Source organism: Plodia interpunctella, chromosome 19 (assembly GCF_027563975.2).
Source record: "Plodia interpunctella isolate USDA-ARS_2022_Savannah chromosome 19, ilPloInte3.2, whole genome shotgun sequence".
Lineage (NCBI taxonomy): Eukaryota > Metazoa > Arthropoda > Insecta > Lepidoptera > Pyralidae > Plodia > Plodia interpunctella.
Genome location: NC_071312.1, coordinates 362,944 through 381,925, shown reverse-complemented (window position 1 = coordinate 381,925; position 18,982 = coordinate 362,944). Strand labels below are relative to the sequence as shown.

Below are 18,982 nucleotides of genomic sequence, written 5' to 3'. Positions count from 1 at the left end.
TACATAGTATAAAACAAAGTAGCTTCCCGCTGTCTGTCCCTGTGTATGCTTAGATCTTTAAAACGAACAAAATGGATTTTGATGCGGGTTTATTTTACAAATAGTGCAAATCCTGAGGAAGGTTTATGTTCACAACTTACTATGTTTTCACCCGAGCGAAGCCAGGACAGGCTGGTAGTTAATAATACATTATCTATCTCGTTTATGTAATTTTATCGGCATCGGGAATTGTCCGACAAAAACCGCGTCTCAAAGGCTTTAGTGGAATATACACAGATTTAGACGGAAGGTCCTACGTTGGGATTTGGCAGCCATTTTGATAGATTAATGACGTCAAAAAGGCCTATGATGTATTCACTTTGTGTATGCTACACCCTTTTACCTGTGCTGGTGAATATTTCATGAAATTTGGAGGGAATTGTCACACTATTTATCACACTAGTATAGTATTATTGCTGGCCTAGGACCGGCGAGCGAGGTGTCGAACGACCTGCGATGAGATGGGCGGACGATATAATAAAAGTCGCAGGTTGTACAGGCACAGGACAGAGGAGGGTAGCGTACGCGAAGAGAGGCCTGTGCTCAGCAGTGGGACAAAGAGGCTGAAATGATGATGATGATAAGTTTTACAGAATTTCTATGAATCGACCGACTGTAAAAGTAACCCGAAACGTAGTAGCTATCAACTTGGTCGTGGGAAAGGAACACAAGACCTGGAACACATATTTTTCATCTACATCAAACAAAAAACATGCCAAACACATTACCAACCTTATTTTCAAGCTGCACAGTGTTTAATTTTGAGTATCGTTGGAAATAAGCAAACGTGATATTTCTTAGATAAGTACAATGAATAATTTTGTACCGTCAGCATATAAATACGTGGTATTTTTGTTACTACACTGTTATGCACTTAGATTTTACTCGGGCTCATAATTTAGCGATGTGTAAGAAAATGAACAGTCTTAGGGTACGTTGCACCCAACTTTGACGTTAACTTTAACATGCTCAGAAAAGCGAAAAGTACTCCATTTACGTGAACAACAGCGGCTAACGTCAAAGCAAACAACTGTTGTTTAGCTTTTGTCTCGCGAGATATGGCCTGAAATTGGAATCATATGGTTAGAAGAAAAAAAAATTGATCACGACATCTTCATGTATATGGAAAAACACACAGGGCGGTCTGTCGGATGGTACAGGAAAACTAACGTGCAAGTGAGCCACCTGATGGTAAGTGAACACCGCTGTCCAAAAACAACTGGAATACAAGAACACCACAGGAGCATTGGCCGCATTTCAAGAAATTCTAGACACATAGGATTTTAAATCAATCGAGATTCCAACAGATTTGACACGATTATAATGCTTGTTGTTATTGGATTTTTTCGAAAATATAATGTAAATATTTGTATAAGAGAAATTGGTTAATTATAATACTGTATTACTTATCTTATTTAAGCAAATTAATTATTACATTTGATTAAAAATAGTAGCTTCAGAACAATCCAGGTCACACGTTTAGTTTTCAGATCCAGGTACTGGTTGAGAATTCTTGTAGTAACCTCTTCCTTTTGTACCAACTTGGTAAATAAAGTTTGAATATATAAATGCCAGCTGAGCAGCGCACCGAATGTCACAAAAACTGTGTAAAATATGAACTGCATTTCATCATTTCATTTTTTCCATTTTTGCAGACGGTACTCGTCCTTGCTTGTTACTTGGGTACACTTACACTTTTTGCCAACGCTACTTAACCCTCCACATTATGTAAATTTTTCACAATGAGACGTTTACGTGTTGATAGCGTAATGTGACCTGTGTGTAAGCACAATGCGACATAAGTACAAGACGCCATCTATTTTGTTACACAACACATGTACGCTGTAATAAGTTTTTACAAAAATTTCGTTGTATAACACATGGTTATATAGTTGCCAGTGAGGTCATGTTGCATTTCAGACGTGACAAAAACAATTTTGTAATTTCCCGTAGTGAACTTCCCTCATCGGGAGCCGATTCTGGGTGTGTCAAAGTCAAATCAATCAAGGCGGTTCAGAGGTTTAGTTCGTGAAATCGTAAAAGATAGAAATTTAGTTTACAATTTTACCATGGAAGTATGGATTTAGGTCACCATTTTCCAAGTCAACTGTTACATTGAGTACTCGAAGGCGCCGCTCAACCCGTAGAGCACAAAGCCAACAGAGTCTAATTCAATTACCTCATAAACAACAATATCGCTGTCCAACTTGCAATAAGGCTGGTTGATCGATCGTCCACAAATAAAGCGAATGGCGAGATTTATATTAAACTGGGCACTATTTGGAGTTCGAGCGAGGGAGAATGTATGAGACTGCTAGGGAACTGTGATTTTATCGATATGAAAATAACTTTTATTGCAGTAATTTTCACAACCATATTAATAATAATAATAATTTTTATTTAATAACATTACAGGTACAGATAATATAAACTCTGAAGTCTGTGTTAGAAACTGTGCTACAGACTTCAGACTTCCCACACTGTTGACACAAATTAAGAATATTGACAAATTTAGAATTACATTATATAACACTTGAAGTTGCCCGGGCCTTCGCTCCAGCGGGAATTTCGGGATAAAATATATCCCATAGTCCCATAGTATCTTTCACCATTAGAATGTTACATTATTCAAGATTACTATCTTGAATAATGTAACATTCTTTCACCATTAGATGAAAGAATTTTTGAAATCGGTTCGGTAGTTCAGAAGACTACTCGCCTCAAACATACAAACTCACAAACGCTTACCTCTTTATAATAATAGTATTGATTTAGATTACATTGACATCAAATGAAATGCAATAATTTTCAGTATAGCTGTGCAACAACACTGCGTCATATCAGTCAAAAGTTGGTCTAGAAGATAGTGGTTTCTTCGGTCCTGTAACCGAACTAGCGCAACTGAGAATCTATATTTTGAGAATCTCATATTATGTGAATACAGGCTTTCTAGTTCAGGTCGTGTATATCTTCGAATTATTGCAGCTTTACTGTAGACTAGCTGAGCCCCGGGACTTTGCTCCCGTGGGAATTTCGGCATAAAAAGTACCTATGTGTTACTGTGTAATCAAAGTTATATTCTACCCGTGTAACATATTTCATAACAATCTGTCCTATAGATTTTGCGTGATACATACCATACATGTACATCCTCACAAACTTTCGCAAAGCTTAACAAAACTCGCAAAAAAATCTATATCCGAAGTTGTGGTTAACAACAATGTATACTAAAATTGAGTCTCGTTCAATCCAGATTTCATTATTGGCACGTGTCTATGACACGGAGACACGTGTCGTATTAAAATGGATGTTGGGCCTAACCAACGTTTTCTTATATTGATGGACCTGTTTGCTGGAGTTCACACCAAACAGTAATGCAGACCACGTCTGTTCAATTAAGATACCTACTATATAAGGCCAAACGAAGTGCCCAGGAGGTTGGCTTGAATGACAGAGCTGATTCTCTCTGAACAAAAATTACCTATGCATAAACATAGAACTAAATACTTGATAACCCTGTCTGTTACTTTACATAAATCTAAATTATATGAGCAGTGGGATGTTGATAGAATTGTGGTAGTCAAAATATTGTTTGTTATTATAATGTTGATGCGTCTGCACAAACTTCCGATTTTTATTATATATATATATATATATACGTATGATTTAACTTACATTAGTTGTACTGGGTACAAAAGGAACGCTTACCTGTAACAAAAAAATAATATATAAATTAACTCAACTAAATAAAGACGAAACACGAAGATTATTTATTTGCAGAAGTTACGTTATTTACAACTAGCTTCTGCCCGCGGCTTCGTCAGCGTGAATTTCTCTGCAAAATTTTGAAAAAAGTAGCCTTTGTTTTAAAGGCTTTAACTACATGCATACCAAATTTCATAATCTGTTTAGCTGTTTAACCGTGAAAGCGGTACAGACAGACTTTAGCATTTATATTTATTAGTATGGTTATGGTGATAAATACCATCTACTGATAAAAATGGAACCAACATTTCAAAATCAGAAGCGGCACGTCACGACGCATTAAAATTCATCGTCGCACATTTTTAATAACACAGGGTGTTCCGTTTTATCGCGCGCCACACGCGGCGGTAACGACCGGACATATGGCCGTGACGTATGGACTCTTGATTGTTACAGTTACAACCTTGTTACAATTACAACTTGCGTGGTTTTTTTACTTGTAGTGTAAATGGAGTATTTTCTTTGAGGAATTTTATTTTAATCTTTCCTATTAGGTATTCTTCTATGCCTGATTTTTGGACAAAAAATATTATGTGTCCTTTTTGGTGGGGATTTACGGAGGAAAAATACTGAAATTCACAAAACTACTGTTTTTTTATTATTATCAGTTTTGATTATTTTTTTGCTTGCTCAATAGCAGTATATAAAAGTGAATATGTTATATATTGGATATTTTTTTATTTTTTTTTTAATTACCAGGCAACAGCTATGGCCCATTACATAAAAATCTCCGCCAAAAAATAAAACTAAAGTACCTACAAAATATTGTTGGTTAAATGAGAAAAAAGCGAAGAGAAATCTAGGAATAATAACTGTCCATTAATATAACGCTGTCCCGTGTCAACCCCTATAGTACAGTCAACATAATATTCATTGCAAATTTGTCACTATTATCAACGCATAGAGGTCAATGTTGGGTAACTTTCCATGTCGTTAACTGTACCACAAGCCTGCGTGTTAAAACAGTTGGGTAAACGCCACTGCAGATTGAACTCAATTTTGAAGCAGATGTATTCCGATTGAGCTGAATTTTTGTATAAGTACACATGAATTATTAAGATATGCTTGAACTGATGGATCGGCTACCAACGAGGGAACCCCTTAACTTTTTTATTGCACAGGTATAATATAGGCCACGTCTTGAATTCAACAAGATCTCTATGACAAAAATAAAAGCTAGTATCATTTTTTTTTTTAAGTTAACGGTGTTTTGAAAAAGTCTAGTTTATGCCCAGTGCTGGCCATTTGTGTCAGGGCGAAGGGAGATAAAAACATATTGCACTTATGTAACAAAGGGCAATTTCGCCTTAGCCGGATTTTTTTCTGATTTTCGTCACCCATCGAGTAATAGGGTGGGCGAATATTTGTTTGAGTTTGGTGTTATTTTTTCTAATCACAGTTTATATTTCCTACAAGGTTACTCAATTGGTCATAATGTTTAAAAATTAACTAAGGTAATTAAAGAAGGAATGTTGCGAGCTCTCTGAGAACTCTATCGCACGACGATAGCGATTAAGCGTCAATTTTTATTTTTATTTTACTAAGTGCAATAAATCTATTCTACGTCTTTTCGATTCATACCACCACATCACCGACATAACACATCATATCACTGAAGACCGATTTAAAACCAAACGATCGAACGCTGCAGCCATCAAATATTCATAGTAAAAAGTAGAATGATCCAGAAAGAGTATGCATATTACATAAACATAGTAGTGGGCGCCAGTGGCGGGATTGGAGACGGATGTCGGTCGACGTTAATCCCCACTACTTGAGCTGTACGTATCAAGTTGTGTACTGTGAGCGATTGGACCCAATCAAAGACATCGAGCTACCGTAACAAGATCAGTTTTCCATACAACTTTGTCAGGGTATATCTCATACAAAATGATAAGATTACAGCGCTCACTATGTGGTACAAGAGATATTAGCACACTATATATGGATGTATATCATCCTATATTGAATAAAGATTTTTTGAGTATGATTTTCATTCTTCTCGAGTATTTTGAAACGAAAGATATGACTGTTTATCGTTTTCCTTATCTACAGACCCACCTAAAGACCAAAATGTATGAAATAAATAAATACCAGCATTTACAAATAACCACTAAAAAACATGTTAAAATACACTCATTTCTCGCCATAATATTTATTTTTTTCGATAATTCTCTATAATCAAATATTTTCTTTTATTTTAATCAATTGAAATGGCGTGAAGCAAAAACCGCAAACGAATTCGTGGTGCGTGTTGCGGTCAGATTGTCTTTAATTTTAAAGCCCAATTATGGATACTATTTCAAATACACCACATTTCTGAAACAGTACCAGATTATATACAATTCCAGATGTATGTGATGGATTCAAATACAATACATTGAAACATATTAATTTCGTTTTAGAAATAAATGTTGAAACGGACGTGTTATTAAGTGGACGAGTCATAAAAACTTTGGGAAAGTTTACAGGTATTTTAGCAGCCGGTTTTTTAATACTTCTACTGAGCAAGCACAGGCATACGGCCCACCTGATGGGAAGTGTTTACCGCAGCATATGGACGCCTACAACACATTTAATTACATTTTATTTAGCGAGAACACGGGAGCATAAGAAATGACTCGAATGTTGTCCTACTTCCCTAGTCCGTGACTTGCACCACAACGTAATACACAGCAGGATATCTCATAAATATTTTATGAGCCCCGCGAAGTCCCGAGTTTTTGCGCTAATAGATTGCCGGGACATGACAGACTGACAAACCCAGTCAATGTCTTTGCTGTACTTTATTCACAGGTACGAGATTTTATTTCAATAAAGTAGAGACATTATAAAAACAAAATCGCATATTATGATCTTTCTCTATCATACTTACATATAATAAAACAAAGTACTCTACCGTGTCTGTCTGTCTGTTTGCAATAACCTCAAATAACTTCTGCATGGATTTTCATGTGGTTTTCATCACCATGATTCCTCAGGAAGGTTTAGATCATTTATTATGTTTTTATCGGAGCGAAGCCGTGTTGAGTCACTAGTATCATATACATTACTATACTGGAATCAAATTTCATCCACCATTACTTTTACATACAGCCATTTAGTGGCAAAAAGTTGCATAAACACTAGTGAACTCATTGAAATTCAGTGTGCAGGTACCGGCAGCAAGCAGTGGCCTATAAAATATAAACTACTAGCTTTTACCCGCGGCTTCGGAAGCGGTTTGGACCGGGTTCTATAACTACATGCATAACAAATTTCATCAAAATCGGTCCAACGGTTTAACCGTAAAAGCAGAACACAGACCGACAGACAGTGCAAAACTCTCAACAAATCAATTATAATGTTCTTATAGAAACAGTCACTGTAAAAATATAGAAAAAATATTTGTTAGTGAAATTTCCAAGAACGTCGAATGAGTGGCCAGGTGGAAATATATTTTTTGTTTCTTCCAGTGAATGGCTCTCATAAATATTTTACAAGCCCGTACTCACCTCAGCTTCACATTTTAATAGTTTTTCGATGGGACTCGTAAAATATTGATGCGAAAATATTGACATGGCTATTAGGGCTTTTGCATTATTTATGGGAGTTATAATTCGACATATGCATTTATTGTTTATCGTAGCCTTTTAACTGATTATATTATTGCGAGTTCGAATGGGTCAAATTGCATGTTGTTTTGGCTTCAAGACGGCTGGCATATTCGACGGTATAAGTGATACTATATTATATTATACCAAATTTCATCAAAATCGGTCCAGCGGTTTAGCCATGAAAGCGGAATAGACAGACAGACTTTCGCATTTATAATATAAGTATTGAAATATGGATGTGAAAGTCTGTCACACATTCACAACTAAACCGCAAAATCGATTTTTATACGTATATATAGTGAAAGATTCGAGTTCAAACAACGATACAATTTTGCCAATTTCTATTCCCAGAAATGGGGGTCAAAATTTGTATGACAAACGCACCTGATACATTTTATCGCGCGCGGAGCTAATGCTAGTACAAACATTAAGTCAAGATTACTTTCGACTTCTAAAGCGCAGGTGAAGAAGCAGCACATACGATATAGGTACTCGTATGACTAGAACGAAATTGTGATTTGATTGGATGAAGAATGTCTGCGGTGAAGTTAGTATATATACCTATATATACGTATATATAACACGGTTCCCCGTATTATGGTAATGGACCGCGGATTTGATCCCGCGCCTAGTGCCAATCTAATCACTGCACTATAGGAGCTGACTCCGCAGGCCGATGGGGCTTTTATTCAATTTTTAGGCTATTTTATTTGAAAATGATACGACGTGATTTTGTGGGCAAAATGGTGTGAAAAAATTGAGTCAATACATATTGAATTTTGAGTGAAGATTGCAATAGAAATTACATAGATATTCATCATATATATATCAGTTATATACAAGCTGAGGCCCGGTGCTTCGCTCTTATGGGAATTTCGGAATAAAAAGCACCAAATCTGCTACTCCAGGTTATATTATACTCGTGTACAAAATTTCATCGAAATCCATCCGGCACAATTTGCGTGATTAAGAAGACATATTCACATCGAAACTTTTGCATATATTTAAATGGGGCGGGGAGGCTTAAGACTTGGAAACAGTTGACTGCCTGATAAAGTACATCGCCTAGACATATATGCGACTGGTTTGCGCTACTGGATTTACTAGTCAAATGATATAAATACAGGGTTTTTTGTTCATTAATATCATAAAATAGAGACTATTAAAAATTTTCCTGTTGCACATTTTAATATATTTCAGGATAAATGACACCCCTGCGCATATCATAATTTACTTGGCCGGGAATCGAACTGCATACGTCTAGAGACCGTCCATATTTCACACGTCAAGACGAGCTCCGCTGTCGGAACAAACGTCATCAATTGCTACATTGCATTCTCCTATCTCTTCGAAAAGTTGAAGATTTATTCAGAAATCTACGTACGTTTCTTAGTATATTTTAATTCTTTAGATGAAGTTCATAATAAAATAACCGTGTTTAAACGGTGAAAATAGACGATTTGTCCAATCCCTAACTATGTTCAATATATTATTTTTAACAGATTTTCCATTATAAGCGTACGAGTACATTAAAAAGCTATAGTAATTATTTCCCTCTCTCTCTCTCTCTTCCTGGTTTCTTTCTCAGCCAAAACCTTGAGTATCTATTAGTTAAGGTATTGATAGTTAAAACTATTATACTGTTGAAATCTGATAGTTTGGCAGTGGTAAAGCGTAGGAGCAGTTATATTAGACAGAGCTAATGGAACATATAATAGACGCTCGTAAAGGAAGTCTGTGAACAAACATCATAAATTCAGTGGATTCCGGCGAATTCTGCCGCTAGATTTCTAGACGTTATTGGAAATAAATTGAAAAGTGAGTGTGCGCGGTAAGGCTGCTGTTTGGTTGCGGCGTCGAGCGTTCGAAAAGCGAAGAATACAGCACAATTGTTTGCAAATAAATCAACGCGTAGAGTTACTTCGTTTACTACTATTTTGAAAATATTTTGTATGATTATATTATGTAACGACACCTAATTCAAGAGAAATTCTATACACATTATATAATTTAACGGTAAGTTTTGCAATGCCCGGACAAAACATTATGTAACGTGATTGTATATTGTAATGAATATCATTATTTATTATATAGTATTTGGTTTGGATCGATATATCTCTGTATCGATATATATTATCAATAATCTGACGATCAAAGTCTATAGTTACGATAATTAAAGAAAGATGGAAACAAAATAAAATAATATTCCTAATTATTTGTATTTTATAAGTCAGTTTTTTACAGGAGCGGATGTCCGCTCCTGAATATACAGGTCATGTGACCTGTATATTCCGGTTATCGCTACAAGTCAAGCTCCACCTTCAAACAATCTCATTGTGGTTCGATGGGAACATTGTCCTCACACGAGCACCGAACCTATCACTTCCAGGAACGGGTTACACGCAAATGAGACCTTTTATCGCCTATGCCGGAGGGTAGATGGGGCGTGAAATGAACTCCTAGTGTACAAGTGTTAGGAGAAGGCTCACCTTACACTAGAAACACAATTAAACTTTATATTTAAGACTGGGCTCCGAAACTGAGCAGCTGAGAAAGAAACCAAGAATGCGAGAATGAGAGAGATTCTCTATAAAAGGTTTAGGAAGTACCTAATATTGTCAGAAACGCATAAAGTAAAAAAGTGATAAAGTAAAGCGACGCTCAACGACTGAGTCTCGTAATAAGGTCACGTTCGTGAAATAATAATTTCGGATTTTTTTGAATAATTTATATGAATTGAACTATTAGATTCGACTAAATACGAAAAAAGAACAACAGCAACGTTCAAATATGTTGCACGGGAACAGAGGTCGACTGAAAAACCCAAAAGTTAAATATTTTTCACAACAGTCAAAAATACGTTGTGCAAAATGCGCGAGAATTTTTCACAGCGCGTTCTGACATTTCACCGCATCGCGTAAATCATTCAAACAGTTTTATCTACAGTTACGTTTGATCGTCAATGCTGATAACTATTAATGTATTTTTAGTCTATATTTATTTATTTGTATACATTTATTCAGTTATAGTCTAAATTCGAATAACTATTTATATTTGTATTTATGTTTGTAGCTTTGCTGTGTACCTACTCTCCAAACAAAAACATATATCTTATACAGTTTCATAAATGTTAAAAGCAAACTATATAGAATATAACATCCAAATAAGTGTTACAGAAATTATTATTATTAAGATTTTATGTGTTACACTTATGAATGTGTTATTCTGTTTTTAATCCCTGGTGGTCACTACTATACTATAGAACATTAGTATTCTAATATTTTCATATGTTCATATGTATGAACATATGAAAATATTAGAATGAAAACGTCATATAAAAAAAAGATGACAACCCATCTTGACAATAGGCTATCATAAGTTCTTTCGAATCCCGCCAGTCTGTCGCAAATATTCAATAATCCCGCAATCATTACCAACCCACGTGGATCCCCGCGTCCATCGGGATTCGAGATTTGGAATGGCAAAGCCACATTTCCATTTATTGTATTATTTACATACTTTTTGCGGATATTCTTCAAACCAAACGATCGTATGGTCGCATTATGTAAGCTATACACTATTATTCAAAGTTTTGTGGTTGACAGAGACTCAAAACTGTATAGAAGTAAAGAGCAGATAAACACGCATATACACTTTATATAGTCAGGTTTTATCTGTTTTCGACTATACAACAGTCGACAACCTAATTAACCCTATATCTCTAATTAATTCAGTAATTATAATATTGAAAAATACCTAAATAATTTAACACATTATGCATACTAATATTGTCAGTCAGCGGTTTAGCCGTGAAAGCGTCACGGCCAAACCGCTAGACCGATTTTTATAAAATTTGGTATCCATGTATTTAAAAACAAACATAGGCTGACGAAGACGCGGGAAAAGGATAGAACATATATAAAAACACATATAATCAATCTGTTCAATTTTAGACCAATTTTACATAATACTGACGCCTTTTTCTGATCTGAAGGTGTACTATTTATATAAAAATATTATTATATATTGCCAAATGCGACAATATCAAATTCAAATTCAAAATTCTTTATTAAATTTAGGATAATATACATCACTTATTGACGTCAAAAAATTACGTAAACTAAGTCTACTGCCGGCTTCCAAAGCGCAGGTGAAGAAGAAGCGGCGCGACAAACTTCACCGCAGCCTTTTCTCCAAGGACTTCAATTAACAAATCTAGGTCTTATTACAGATTCATAATATGCAGAATATTAAACCGCGTAGCTTTATAAATAAAGGTGCAGACAAATAGACGACAGTTATCTGCACGAATTTAATTATTCACTTTCATAAAAATAAAGTCGAAGCAATTTTACAGGACTATTCCTGTGCAGATTTTTAATACGTCTATACGTATTAAAAATCTGCACGAATATTTTTTTATAGTTTTTTTTTACATAGCCTGTTCAAGTGTCCCACTGCTGGGCAAAAGCCTACCCTTTCCGCTTCCATAGATCTCTATCGGGTGCAACATGATGCCACCCCCGCACAAATCATTAGGCATGTTAGCGATGTCCTGGTGGAAACGCATCTCATGCCCATCGCTAAAGGCCCCACAGTTATACGGAAGAACTCAGAGAAGGGAAGTTTATTCAAGTTTTTATTTAACCACTTTGTCAGAGTGACTAATGTGTGAGCTAGACCCTGGACTAGGTTAGGTTCCTTGTCTATAAGATTACAAAACATTAAAAAAACATAGTTATATAGTTTCTCACAATTATTACTATTTCAAATTCATTTCAGGTTTGAAAGTGACCCACTCATAAACATGAAATAGGTAAAAAATACAAAATCTCCCGACAATTGTCGTGTTTTCATCTTTACTGCAGAAAACTGCAAAGCGTTAAAAGGAAGCTTACAGAATTTCTTGAAATAAATCTAGAAGTTTTGAACTTAGATTCAATAAAAGGAAATGCTATGTATTCAAGTCGTGTGGTAGTCAAGACGTCAAGCAAGACGGAGAGGGGGCGGGGGGAGGGGTAGGGTTGCCAACATTCATAAGATTACATTGTCAAGATTTCTTATTCTTATTTTTATATCGCAGGGCTTTGTTACCGAGGGAGTTGCTGGATGAGAAATACCATATGTGTTCCAGGTTTTACTACACGTATTTACACGACTGTCCACAAAAGGAGGGTTATGTTTTCAGAGTTCATGTTTGTACGCGAGTTTATATCATAACTCTTAAACGCCTCAGATAACGATGTGTAAAGGTTTTATTTTAAAAAATGATTTTTTTAAAATAACACCTTTAGCTTTTCCTTATGTAAGTGTATGTTTGTGTGTGTTCATAATAAAGACTATTCTATTATATTCCTGAAAGCTGAATACACGACTATGATTTTACAACTGCCTACTACAGCCGTCTGCCTTCCATTAAACCTCCTTGGGAGGACGTACACTGGAGTATATGTAATGGTCCTATTCTAGGGCGGAACCACACGGCGAAATATGTTATGCAAATACATAATATGCTAAAATTGGCAGCCCTAGCATTTCCCCGGGTCTAGATCCGCACCGACGGCCTGCCCGGGCGAAATCTTCCCGTCTCGTCGCCTTTGTCTTTGTGAGATAGAATTTGTCGCAAAATGTGCCACTCGAACGTTTGTGGCGTCCCTCCAACCGCAGCTACACTATTTATAATATATTTAGTTAATTAACCAAACTAAGCTTACTTGACTTAAACTAGCAACCTGGCCTGGCTTCGTACGGGGTCATATGTATAAAGCTTTGGGAATAAATTGTTTGAATAAAAGTGGATACTGCATTAAAATTCGTTGCGTGTTTTAAAAGAAGGAAATTGACTGACAAGCGCGCGCGGCGATTTTGTTTTACGCTACGTAGTGATTAAATGTTTTGCATTTCATAGCCACTATCTCTTTCTATCATAAGAGCGTATTCCCGGTTTCTTCTTCAGCCGTTGAACGTCGGAGCCCATGGTCCGCTTTGCTACATTTTCGTCTCCACTTCGCACGGTCGATCAACACTTTAATTTAGTTCAACTATGTAGGAGGAAGCGAGTGAGATTTGTCATGGAAAGATAAATACCTAAATTGAAAAAAATGTGCGGACAGACAGACACATCGAAACTATAAGGGTTCCTTGTGTAATATGGAACCCTAAAAATGTTGTGGTTGTTTCAATTTACCTTGCATTGTGCTCAATCCTAATGCAGCCGTGTTGCCAACAGGCGAGACTACGACTGTGGTATAAACTTGAGCTCCCAAGTCGTGGGAAATTTGATATTTTATCAATATCTCGCAAAATGTTGTCATTTTATAGCTCGTACTAGCTGCGCCTCAGGCATTTGCTCTCGTAGGAATTTCAAGAGAAAAACCACTCTATGTCTGCGTTTCTAGGTTAACATAACTAAGTGTATCAAATCCGTCGATTATTATTTGTCCCTTTCACGTTAAAACGGATTTTTAGATTGAGGTGAATCTTGTCGTGGAGATAGTTGGAGTGCTGGAGAGTGACATAGTCTAATTAAAATATTTTTTGCCGTAAGCGTTGGATGCGGATCACATCATATAAATAAAAATAGTAATTTTAACCTATAAAACTTCGCAATTTAGAATAATCAATTCCGATCAACGCAATCAATCGTCACACAAGCAAATATAAATACGCATTCTGTGGAGTAATTTGCAGGTTTTAAGTGCAATTTATATTCCTGGAGTCCCGATAAGTTAAGACTTAGTCGCAATTAGAGTTAGGAGATAAATCTAGAGTTAGTGGAGTCTTACAGTTAATACGCAAGTTTTGGTCCGCCGCGGAGTTTAACTGCTTTATAGATTTAAGTTGTATTCTGATACTACCTACGGATAAGCATAGCTAGGTAGGTATAAACGTTAAAATACACAAAAAAATAGTCGTTATGTTTTCAGGAAGAATAAAATCCTGTGAATATTTTTTGACCGCATAAGTATTGCTGCAGCACACTGAAGTGTATTTAAATAGAATAGAATAAGCTTTTATTGCACACACAAACACACCCAACAAACATTTTACAAACACATACATAGGTTGTTATGCTGAACAAAATAAGAACTCGAAAAGTCATTTTTCATTGGCTTTTTTTATATACAGAAGTAGTCTCGTGTATGCTGTTCTGTACCTTCAATTTCTTTTGTGTGTTAGTAGCTATACATAAAAATCTATCTAATATAAACTTTTGTTGTGGATTGTGGACTGTTTTTATTTTAATAACTACCATATTCACGAAACGTTCCATCCACGTGACACGTCATACTTATGACACATCTGTCACATAGGATATCAAGCGAAAAACACTGTCTGACCATCGTGCTTATTACCTAAGGGACAGAGTTCAGAATAGCGAATTCCAAAGGCCCCTCAGGTACAAAGTAAGCGGTCGGGAAGTCGACCAACCTTGACCGTGTTTGAGATGGTGAATTTCTAAGTGGCTCTTTGTTTAAGATCGTGTGAAATAGGGCTTCGTTTTCCAACACACCCAGAATCTTTATCTTGGCAACATATTTAGCAGCATTCCAATTTGGATTCCACCTCAAAAGACGTGTCACACATAATTAAACGTCTTTAATATTGTAAGACAGATGTATCTTATTTCCCGTTTTCATATCCGCCACCTCTGATATTAAACCGAGTATTTGACTGAGACGTGTTAACCCCTGAATATTAGCGGCTTCACAAATAAAGATCTTAAATAATACCGCTGAATTGAAAATGTTAAAATTGAATGCCATTCGTCAACTTTGTCTGTATTTGGCTACCGAATCATTAAACATTAAATATAATAAAATGAATAGTTTCACACGTATTCACATTTATATCGTATCGCAGTGAATAAATAATACTCACACAAACGTAATATCAAAGTTTTAATTACAATTATCAACTTTATTACCGCTGGAACGCAATAAAACGAGAAATGAAAGTAATTACGATATCAAAATGTTACATGTTGAATATATAGTCAAGTCTCGCACATATTTAACGTCAAAGTTACTTACGTCGAGCCGCATCGAATATTCACAAGCTTATTTATACAAAACATTAAAAAAAAAAGATGTTGATGATCGCTGTTAAAATTAAGTTGTGGTGTAAAAACTTGTGCCATCATTATGTTCCTTACCATTTCTCATCATTTGGGACGGCACAATACAAATACATCTTTTCCTTTCATAAGTCTATTTATTGTCATAGTCGCATCTACTCTTTAACTTCTTCATATCCTTCCTTACGTCCAAGTGGAACGCAATGTAAAAATTCTGAATGCATACAAAAGAAAACAAGTTTACTCACAAAAATGTAATAAATGGCCCAAAAGTATTAAAATTGCTTGCCTTGGAGGGTATACGCTTCGTTGTCCCTGATTAAAGTTAATATAACAAGAACTGAATTTACATTAATTCATGTATAACTTTTGCGCCTGATAAATTTATTATATCAATGTTGTAAAGCGTCGATAGAGAAAAGTTTAATTAAAAGTTTAATAATCAGGCGTTGAATCGAAAGAGTAATTCATCGTATTTGCATTTGAATGAGCTCTTTTAAAATAATAAGTACAGCATGAAATAGTCATTTACTTTCATGAATATTTAAATAGATTTCAAATAAAAACTGCAATGAAGTTTCCTAGTAATATTTTAATTTGAAAGTTATAATTTTCGATTCTCCAGTGAAAATGGTCTAAATTAATTTCTTTTAATATACAATTGAAAACAACTACTTTTTGGTCGGTAATTCTGTTCAAGTCACGTGAAATTTAATATTAAAAAGCCTGTGCAAGTTTTTGAATTGAACCTATTACAATCAACATACGTTTTAGGTTTACAGACTTACATACTCGTATCTTATGTAAAAATAAAAAATATGTCAAATGTCATTCAGTACAATTTGTCAGAGAAACAGGCAGAAAAATAGACGGCTAAAATTTTTATCCTATAAATAACCCTTGGTTATAGTTATTCCCTTTTAGTAAATATTCCTATTGCACACTCATAGATAAACAGTTACAGGTATTGTGGAGACTTAGGCCGGCCGTAAACGTAACATTAAGCCAGCTTAGGCCGGCCGCAGACAGCCAGTACACAGCTAATGCGATTATTTTCTTTGTTGCTAATGCTATTACGATTTCCCACGGACTAATCGAGTGTGTTGATAATTTTGTATAATAATCCTTATTATTTTTGTTCTTTGTTTTTGGGGAATAACATATATTTTTTTAAACTAGTGAAATGACTTAACCATACTAAATCTTATAAATATTAGTATGGTTAAGTCATAATAAGTTAAAGTCAGTGTATAAGTAAGGTGAATGCGGAATTTTTTCTGTCGTGTGTGGCGTCGGTTTCGTCGTCGGCATCCGAGCGTCGATGCCCAGCGTTCGCTAAACTTCAGAATGTACTGTTTATCTATAAAAACTATGCAATTATTATTTTAATGAACTACACTTTTTTGCATTGCACTACCAAATAGATCATGATTGGTTGATAACAGCCAGCCAGCGCCGCCAGCGCAGCGCGTTCGTTTATTTTATACCTACTCTCCTTACACAATACTGAGGTTACCAAGAAACCAAGTATTGAACAAAGCCTATATTTTTGCATCAAAAGCTAAGAAACATCTCACAGAATTTGACCCGTAAAACCCCGGTGTTCATGCGTGTGACTTCAAAAATACGCCATTAAAACTTTAATTGAGTACCTAGTTGCGAGCTCATCTCTAGGGAGACATGTCTCCGACAAGGTCACTGGTAAGCCATCTACTTTGTAAAGTGTATGCCGTAGAGAGTTGAACTGAGGAAAGTTGAATTGATTTAGATTTTGAATCTGGAAGTAGCCGGTTTTATTCTTTGATTCGGTTTCGGTGAACAGGAGAACACCAGTGTCAGATGTTTTCACGTTTCTTTATTAATATTAAATAAATGATTAATTAAATCATTTATTTATTTTGTCAGACTTAGGTACCTAGTCTATAATATTTATGATGAAATTGAAAAAATGCCGCCTCATTTGGCATTATAAAATTTTTAAAAAGAAGCAAAAGGGAAGGACCGCTTGACGGTCTCTGATCAGGTCGGCGCACAACAGCCGCCGGATGGCACGACCCACGTCTGACACGTGCCGTGCCAAGGAAATAATATCAGAAATATTAAAAAATAATAATGCCACGCACAAATCTAAAAAAAATTGGGACGGGTGACATTGAAAATTAATTAATAATAAAACAGCAAATAAAGCAGCAAATATCGGATCAACTGCCAACAGGGATATAGGATCCAATTCATTGACTACAATAGAATAACCGAATAAAAAAATGTTTGTATGTAATATCTTTATCGGTGAAGCGATGGTGGTAATAGTTAAGACTCCCGCCTGTGGATAAAAAGGTCCCAGGTTCGAATCCTACCCGTGCCACATGAGTTTGTATACTAATCCGACTCATGTATAGTAGTTTTCATCGTCCACCACTTGCTTCCGATGAAGAAAAACGTCGTGAGGATACCTGCACACTGGTTGATTCTTATTAACTTGTGTGTGAAATGGAGAAGGCAATGGCAAACCACTCCATTAATAATGCCAAGACTAATAACCACGACCCTCAGCCATGAGGAATACGACTATGAAGAAGAACAATATCAGCTTTGAGCAGCTTTTAGAGCGATTTGGAAATTCAACTAAAGAATAACACGACAACCAATTACACAATGACGCAAACGAACAGCCATGCGTCAACACTTGGCCGAAATTTGTTTATCAAATACACACACACTCTAAACTAAACCCTAAGCTCGAACAGCAAAGCTCAAAATCGAAGGCGACACTTTTTAAAGCGCAGATAACTTGAAAAGCTCCTAACTTGTCGAACTAATACTCCCTTCTTACCTCAAAATGGTCAAAGTTTTGTACGATTCCCAAATGGCACAAATTCGGCATACGGGGTTTAGAGAATTTGAATCTTCTCGCTTGACGATAAGGTTGGCAATCGAACGTTATTAATTAAGTACAGGTTAATTCTAAATGGAGTAAGTTGTGAGAGGTTGCAGGTAGAAGTGAGGACAGACCTGTTGCTAAATTTAATTTTTTTCCTCTCAATTATTCAGCCCCTTTTCAGAGCCTAGTAAAATGTTTAAAATAATAAATTTCTAACATCATAAATTCATAACCTATTCCGAGACGGATTCAAAATTAAATAGTATAATATGATGTTAGGTTATGTATAGGGACAACTAATCAAGTCAAAAAATCACCAGACGGATTTCTGTACCTTTTTCACCAATAGTGATTTCTGAGGAAGGTTTTGGTGTATTTAGTTAATATGGGTTTACCCGACCGAAGCCGGGACCGGCCGCTAGTATTATTATATTCCTCATCTGCGCTTTGGAAGTCGACAGGAGATTAGATATTAGATTCGTTTTCTAAATTTATGACGTCAATAATTAATCATGCTAAGGGGAATTAAGAATTTTGACAGAAAAGATACCTTTGACAGAAATAATTAAAACCAGAGCAAAATCTAGTTAAAGAATAAATTACATTGTGATAAGATAAACGCGC

The 18,982-nt window shown here is 35.7% G+C and overlaps 1 protein-coding gene across 1 annotated transcript in view; it reads right to left on the bottom strand.

Annotated features, from left to right (window-relative positions):
- Nucleotides 1-18,982, bottom strand: part of LOC128678469 (dystrophin, isoforms A/C/F/G/H-like) — a 455,052-nt gene that overhangs the window by 209,365 nt on the left and 226,705 nt on the right. The gene's annotated exons all lie outside the window — the stretch shown is intronic.